Here is a 7743-nt window from a genome sequence, read left to right on the forward strand (position 1 = left end):
ACACGCTCCTTCTGGAACCCAATTTAAAGCACTATTAGACATTTATCTATGCGAATCCTCGCGCTGGCGAGCATACTGCCCCGCGCTGAGAACATAAAGAGCAGTGCTACACCCTTTTTTCACTTGTGCCTTTCAGATGAACGACAGCCACTGACCGACAAGAACAAAACCGACCCGAGAACCTTGGGCAAATTCTCGATCCTGTGTATCAATCCGTGAATCCGTGAATCCGTGACAACCATAATCAACCTTCGTTTGTCCCCGGCCACCACCGGAAGGCGTTCATTGCAATCTGCCGAACCTTCTGCCGGATGTAAAGATCTCGTCGGCTTTCATTCGTACTTCTCACCATCTCAGTCATTTATCGCTCCGTCTGCGTGAACTCGTTTCCCAAATAACTTTCACAATGGACCCTGCTCCATCTGCAACACTAGTGAGTCGCACAAGCTTCTCTGCATACTTTAATTCTGTGTTTCCTGCTACCATTTGTCCTACTACATTTTTACCCCAATACATCACCCCCACATAGTATTCCGTGGCCATCCGCCGCACAGCTTAAGGCCATGAAGCCCTAGTGACGGTTCCGGGCTTTAGTTCAAACCAGCCTGCCATGTCGTGGCAGCTCTACTGCCTCTCCATATCCATTATTCCGGCCCTACACTTCCTGTAGTTTAAAGTTTTTGTTTTTGTCACGTTCCAGTCAGGAAGCTCTTTGGTATGCCCTCACTTGTATTGTTTTCTTTGCTCGCCACTTTTAAACCCTAACGTTCAGATATCGTGCCATCTGATATGTTCTTCATAGGACATAAAGACACCTTGTAATTTTGGATCCCTACCCATGCCAACTCAGGTGTGATGAACTCTACTTCATTAATGTTTACTTTTTACGTCACTTTCCCTTTTCCAGGAAATTCCCAATAATCACAAACCCCACCAGTCATGCCTTTATTCTGACTGTAATACTATGATCATGCCCGACGGTATGCTACCCACTAGTTGGGATAAATATTATTATTGTTATTATGATTTCAATAATGTAGGGCTGTTAGCATATGAACCGTACCAGAGCTATTACATGAGAGGCAACTATTGAAATTAGTGTTGCATGGCCCATGAAGGATGACTCCTCCGGTAAATAGCTTGACATTGCCCTGAAGGCATTCAGTTTACGTCCACTAGCGGCAGACCTCATTTCAACTAGCTAAAACAAACAGACTTCGCATAATCGGCTGTGGAGCGATACCACGTATTTTGAGGCTGGAAATGTACGTCGTTGGCGGCTGAAAATCATGTACACATTTGAACCCCTCCTTGAATGAACCAGAATACCGCAAATTCCAGTTGTAACCGTCCAAGGAATCCGTCGTTTTTGGCACGAAACCGGACAGACACGACCACATTTTTGCTGGGGTTCCACCATGCCCATCAGTGGGTAGAATGCAACGTATGTTGGTGGTAGCGACAGCAAAACGTTACAAAGCTCAGGCAACCAACAAGCGCCAATCTATCTCGATCGGGGAAATCAATGGTTCAACCTGAACGAGATGAAAAGTTGAATTTTACCGGGCGTTTAGATTATTACGATAGTTTCTGCAGGAATGGCACAATCTTACTAAAGTGTAGTGCCCAGCGAGTTATTGGAGTCCTGAAATGATCAGATGTTGGTTATCATAACATCACCGTGAGGTAGGGGATGATAACATACTGACCTCAGTGCCTGCGCTACGAAGCAAAACAAACGTGTAGGGCCGTAATGACGCGACGTTATTTTCTAGTCCCCGTTCGTACTGTGGTACATCCATCACGAAGAGACTGTACTTTACTAAGGTTTGTGCGCCTCAGCGGCCCATTGAGCTATACTGGGGGTGTCCCCGCGATACTCACAGAGTCACTCATACTGGGTTGGCCGACGGGTAGTGGTATGACAAACATGGTCTCCCAGTCCTCCATATTGGAGGCCGGAACATGTGGCTACTTGGTAATGCATTTGCATTTTCCACCATACACCGCTACCGTGCGGCAAGGCTTTTGAGCCAAAGGCTTAGGTTGAGGACCCCAAACGTGCTCCTGTTTGAGGCCCCCTGACAACATAGAGCCAAGGACCGCACATACGTGGATAACATCATGCTACATCGGCCATCGCATAGTACCATCAGCCGGATCGCCCTATTCACTGCATACAGCATTGCAGTGCAAGCGGAAACAGGCTACTACCGACGCCATCTTTTCTTTCACATACATTTTCTACCATCACCCCCATTATAACTATCTCGTTGTGGGCCTGGCACTTGGGACTCAGATTCACGGATTAATACACAGGATCGAGGCTTTTGCCAAAGTTTCCCGGGTCGGTTTTGTTCCTGTCAGGCAGTGGCTGTCGTTCACCTGAAAGGTACAAGTGAAAAATGGTGTAGTACTGCTCTTTATATTTCCAGCGCGGGAGAGTATGCTTGCCAGCGCGAGGATTCGCATAAATAAATGTCTAACAGTGCTTTAAACTGGGTTCTAGAAGGAGCGTGGGTGTAAACCCGTCAAAGGAAGGTCGTTCGACGCAGCTACTACCTGAAATAAAAAAACGTTTCTTCTAATGAGTGTGTGTGCCCTGAGCTTGAAAATTTTCTTACTTTGTCCCCGCCGGGTGTTTGCTGGGACAACGGTAAAAAACCTGTTTGCCAAGCTTTGTTCAACAGGGCATGAGTAAGAATTAGGTCCCCTCGGAGGCGACGGTACTTCAGGGGAAAGATCATAGTCCACGGATTTGAGGCCGGTAACCATTCTCGTAGCGGCCCGCTGGACAAGCTCAATGAGAGTGACGTCTTTCGTGCGTCCTGAGTAGACAACTTAGTTGGCGTACTCCAGGAGCGGTCTGGCGTAGGGCCCATAGAGTATTTGGAAGTCCATGCGAGTAATACGGGTGAAGGTGCGTCGGATCATCCGTAAAATGGCGGGTGACTTTTGGGCCGATTTCTCATGATGCGGTGAGAAGAATAAGTTTGAGGAGACCCAGATGCCCAAATCCTTCTTGGCATCTATCCTCATGGTGTGTTCTGCTCCGTTCTCATCATGGATAACAAAGGCATTCGCTCAATCCCCTCCAAACGACATATGGACGCACTTTTCATCATTCAGAGGAAGGTGCCAGTCCAATGACCAATGCTTGGCAGCGTCTACATCCATTTGGAGGGCACTGACATTGGAACTCCAGGATTTCAATCGTCCGGAAAGAGTAGACATGGACTTACAAGAACATTTGGAAAAATTGATGACCTTTTTCGTCATAAATCCTTTTTGTGTACAGTATCTGTTCGTCACTGAACGCCGACATGCTCAGATATCCAAAATCAAACTTCAAGCCTCGACACCCAGTCTATCTGACCGCCTTCAATGTCCGCGTTTTGAAGTAAGTGACAGCAAGCCGCTTCCTCTCACACTGGACTTGATCGATGTTGATGCGTGATGTATGAGAAACAAAAATGCAAGCTGCAAACAAGGTGGTTGGGCGAAATACAAATCAGGTTCAACTAGATTCTGGCGATCCATGAGCCGCTGCGGCGAGATATGCAGTGGTTTGTATTGTCTTGAGTCACCGGGCGGAAGTATCTTTGATTGCCCGGAGAGTTGTTGGTAGTCGCCTTTGTGCAGTTCATCAGGCAACATTTCTGAAAGCGCCTCAAAAGCGGGAAACCGATTTGTCTTGCCAGCCTGCACTCCAACTGGCCGTAGCTCCGACGCTATCGAAAACAGATTTTGTGACGCCCTGAATGGCCTGTTGCTGCAAGCTAAAGGCTCAGATATCGTGGTGGTTGCCGAAGGTCTGAATGCACCAGTTAGCAGGCTAAGCGAACACGAGACTTAGTAAAGTGATCGACATGGATTGGATTTGTTACGTACGGTCATTGAGAACGGATTGCTCCAGATGTGGGCTGACCGCAGGCTGATTGAATGCAGCAAAGCTTTTGAAATAACCGAATTCACATGGCCACATGGCACGCTCCAACATCGTGCCAGCTACAAAGTCAAATTGATCACACTCATCAGTTGCTGAAAGCGCAGATCAGCTAGCTGACGCTCGTTTTGCAAAACACTTGAGAATTCTGACCGCGTGCTCTTCAGAAGTTGCTTCTCCCTATGTTTTTCACGGCCGCACAAGCTGCGGAAAAATTGGTTGGCAACTGGGAGTTCGGCAGATCTGGATGTTAGACGAATTTATCAGTAACTAAGCCTCGTGCTTTCCTCGGGAGGCATGACGGCTAGGCACCGGAAGGCTGTCACAACTGAACAATTTTTTTACAGCGCTGGAAGTTTTGTCTACGGCACAGTGCTGCCAGGACCACTCAAGCACTGAGTATCATGTGGAACAGTGGTATTGCTTAAAATTTGGTGGAGCATCCCATCCGGTCACGAACATAACTTGGGACCGATGAAATATCAGACTTCAAGTGGAGGTAAGCGTGCATTATCCTGATCTTGATCTTGGTCATCATTACCATAGACAGCAACATCAGTGCGAGCCGACCGTGAGGTTTGGTGGGCACAAAAAGCCAGGGAAAAGGAAGGGTCCCAGATGGCCTTGGACGCCCGAGGGATATTTCGGTTGCTTTGTGAGATCAGCATCGGAAACCTCCTGACCAAAACCAACAATGATAAGAATGAAGTGACCGTCCTGAATAAAAAGGAACGCATTGATTGGTGGGTTGAATGCTCCGAACAACAGTTCCCGTGGCCATCAGCAGCCACCCAGCTGAAGTAAAAACTTTTAAACGGAAACCGGAACTCCCTACGGCCAAGTACGTTCATTGCTGCTATACCGGGCTTCCGGTATAGATGACCTCTAACCCGCATTGTTCAAAGATGGGGTGAAGTCTTCATTCAGTGCCAGTCTAATCTGCTTGCTTGTATCTTGGAAAAGGATACTGTCACAGACAATTGGAGAGAGTCAGTGACAGTGCTGATTTTCAGAAAAGTGGCTCGTAATGAGTGTGGTAACCACAAGAAGATCAGCTTGACCCCGGTCATAAAGAGAGTGTTGGCGTCACTGATTCTTCGCCGCCTCACGGTAGCTCATACCAGTCCTAGAGAGGTAAGCGGAATTCCGGCCTGGTAGAAGTTGCATTGACCAAATATTCACACGCCTTCAGGTACTAGAAAAACGCCATACGTATAAGCGACTCACAATTCCAGTATTCCTGGATTAACAAGGTGCACTGGACTCGGCTGACTGGTCTAGTCTTTTGACACGCCTTCCCACCAAGGAATACCACGGAAGTTCGTGAGCAAAGTGAACTATCTGTATTCTCAAATTTTCGGGCGTAAGGGAGTATGCGGAGAGCTTTTCAAAAGCTTCGGTGCACAACGTGTTGGCCGTCAGGGATGCCCAGTCTCTCCATTCCTGTTTAAATTACTGATCGATGAAACCATTGGAAAAACGCTGAGAGATCGCTGAAACATTGGCGTTAAACAGCCCGTGTAAAAAACTCCTAGAGCTGAAATATGCACACTACGTCTTTTTCGTCTCCGAAGGGAAGGCGCAGGTGTTTTTCGATGAACTAACAAGATTTATTCCGCCCTCTGGCGTGCACTTTGCACCCGGAAAGTGTAAGGTCATGCTTCTCGAAGTGCAGACACTGAACACGCCAACTGCAATCCATGGAGAGGCACTGGAAGTTGTGAAGCGTTCTATGCATCTTGGAAGCTGTATTGATTCTGATTATATTGTGACACATGGGGCCAATGCACGAACCTTCAAGATCCGGTTCGCGTTTGCTGATTTGGAACATCTATGGCGTCACAGCAGTGTAACCCTGAATCTCAACCGACGTGTGCACTAAGATACAGTGCAGCAATTCTTGTCGTATGGCTGTGAGACTTGCCTTGTCCGAGCAACAGAATTCAGACGCCCTCAGGTTCCCGACAACCGCCACAGACAGCTTTCATCTTTCGGACGTTGATTTTCATACCAGCTCATTTTAACTCAACCGCAGCACTTTAGGCCTCTCTTCAAGGTAAGATTGACATTCTGCACACACAACCCAGTCACTGGCGACGGCAAAACCATGCACTAAGATGCCCAGGGACTAGTATCTTAGTTGCGGCATCGACAACCCAAGAAATTTATTCATTTCCACGCTGAATAGTAATTAAATGAGTGGAACTTCCCGCTCCCTACCTCTGCGGCAGTTAAACTCGCAAGTGGAGAAAACTGATTAAGCATTTCCATAAGTTGTGCAATGAAAAAAGACGGTGCCACAAACGTCTTCAAAGATCTGGCGATTGTGTCATGCGAAATCGAATCAAGCGCTTTCAGATATCAACAGACGTTCAGCTGAGTTTGAAACTTCGCTAACGAGTGACAAAACCGGGTATTAAAAGCTATATAGCTTGTAAACGAGAGTCTAGATGTGNATATTCTGCAGTTGTCCAACCATTCTAGAGCGGTTCGGAGGAACTGGCCAAGTACAAACGAATATATCAGCCATAATATCAGGTTTTTGCTTGTGATCTCCGTTCGTTATGTGGCTTCATCGGGACACACGTGAGCTGTTTGGGCAGCTGCTTTCGGTGGTTGTATATTTCTTTCCTCTTGAAAGTGAAAGGTACACCCAAATATGTCGCGGTTGTTCTCGGAACTACAGGGGTGATGGGTACCTCGGCGAAGCTAACTGGTCCGACCGAGGCCGCTGTCGTCTGATGTTCCATGTCTTTACAAGCCACCCCAGCTTTCATCTTTCGGACGTTGATTTTCACACCAGCTCATTTTAACTCAACCGCAGCACTTTAGGCCTCTCTTCAAGGTAAGATTGACTTTCTGCACACACAACCCAGTCATTGGCGACGGCAAAACCATCCACTAAGATGCCCAGGGACTAGTATCTTAGTTGCGGCATCGACAACCCAAGAAATTTATTCATTTCCACGCTGAATAGTAATTAAATGAGTGGAACTTCCCGCTCCCTGCCTCTGCGGCAGTTAAACTCGCAAGTGGAGAAAACTGATTAAGCATTTCCATAAGTTGTGCAATGAAAAAAGACGGTGCCACAAACGTCTTCAAAGATCTGGCGATTGTGTCATGCGAAATCGAATCAAGCGCTTTCAGATATCAACAGACGTTCAGCTGAGTTTGAAACTTCGCTAAAGAGTGACAAAACCGGGTATTAAAAGCTATATAGCTTGTAAACGAGAGTCTAGATGTGTATGCGCAAACTGAGGTGAGGGTAGTTGAAATCTATGGCCCCAAGGTCCAGCACGCAGGTTATGAGTGCATTGGACAAGAGTCGATGACAGGAAGGCAGATCTCAATTGTCCGGGTGAATTCGGATTTGTAATGTTCGTAACTGGGATATTACGAGCATCACACACATGCATGAAAAAATAATATCAGCGAGCGCGTCGCACCCTGGGCGTTACTTGTCCAGACCTGAAGAGGATTTGCCCAATAAACGGATCGTTTGGCCGGCTCCCTTGACTGCTCAACCGAACTGCAGTTGGATGACATCACTTGGCCAGCTATCGACATGTTTTTGAACAGATAACGCCTGTTTCCAGTGCTGGTTGACGTCCAGAGGTATTTCTCACCTACCTTTGTGTAGATCCTTTCATGACCCGTGGTATAGAATCTGGGTGACACCGTAGTTGGCTCGATGAATCTACTTTTGGTTGGCCGGCACTCGATGAGCTAGCTGACTAAAACGTCAAAATTCAGCTTTTCCGCTGCGTGGAAATGTCATGCAGGCGTGGAGGCCCACA

Source organism: Opisthorchis viverrini (genome assembly GCF_000715545.1).
Source record: "Opisthorchis viverrini unplaced genomic scaffold opera_v5_33, whole genome shotgun sequence".
Classification (NCBI taxonomy): Eukaryota; Metazoa; Platyhelminthes; class Trematoda; order Opisthorchiida; family Opisthorchiidae; genus Opisthorchis; species Opisthorchis viverrini.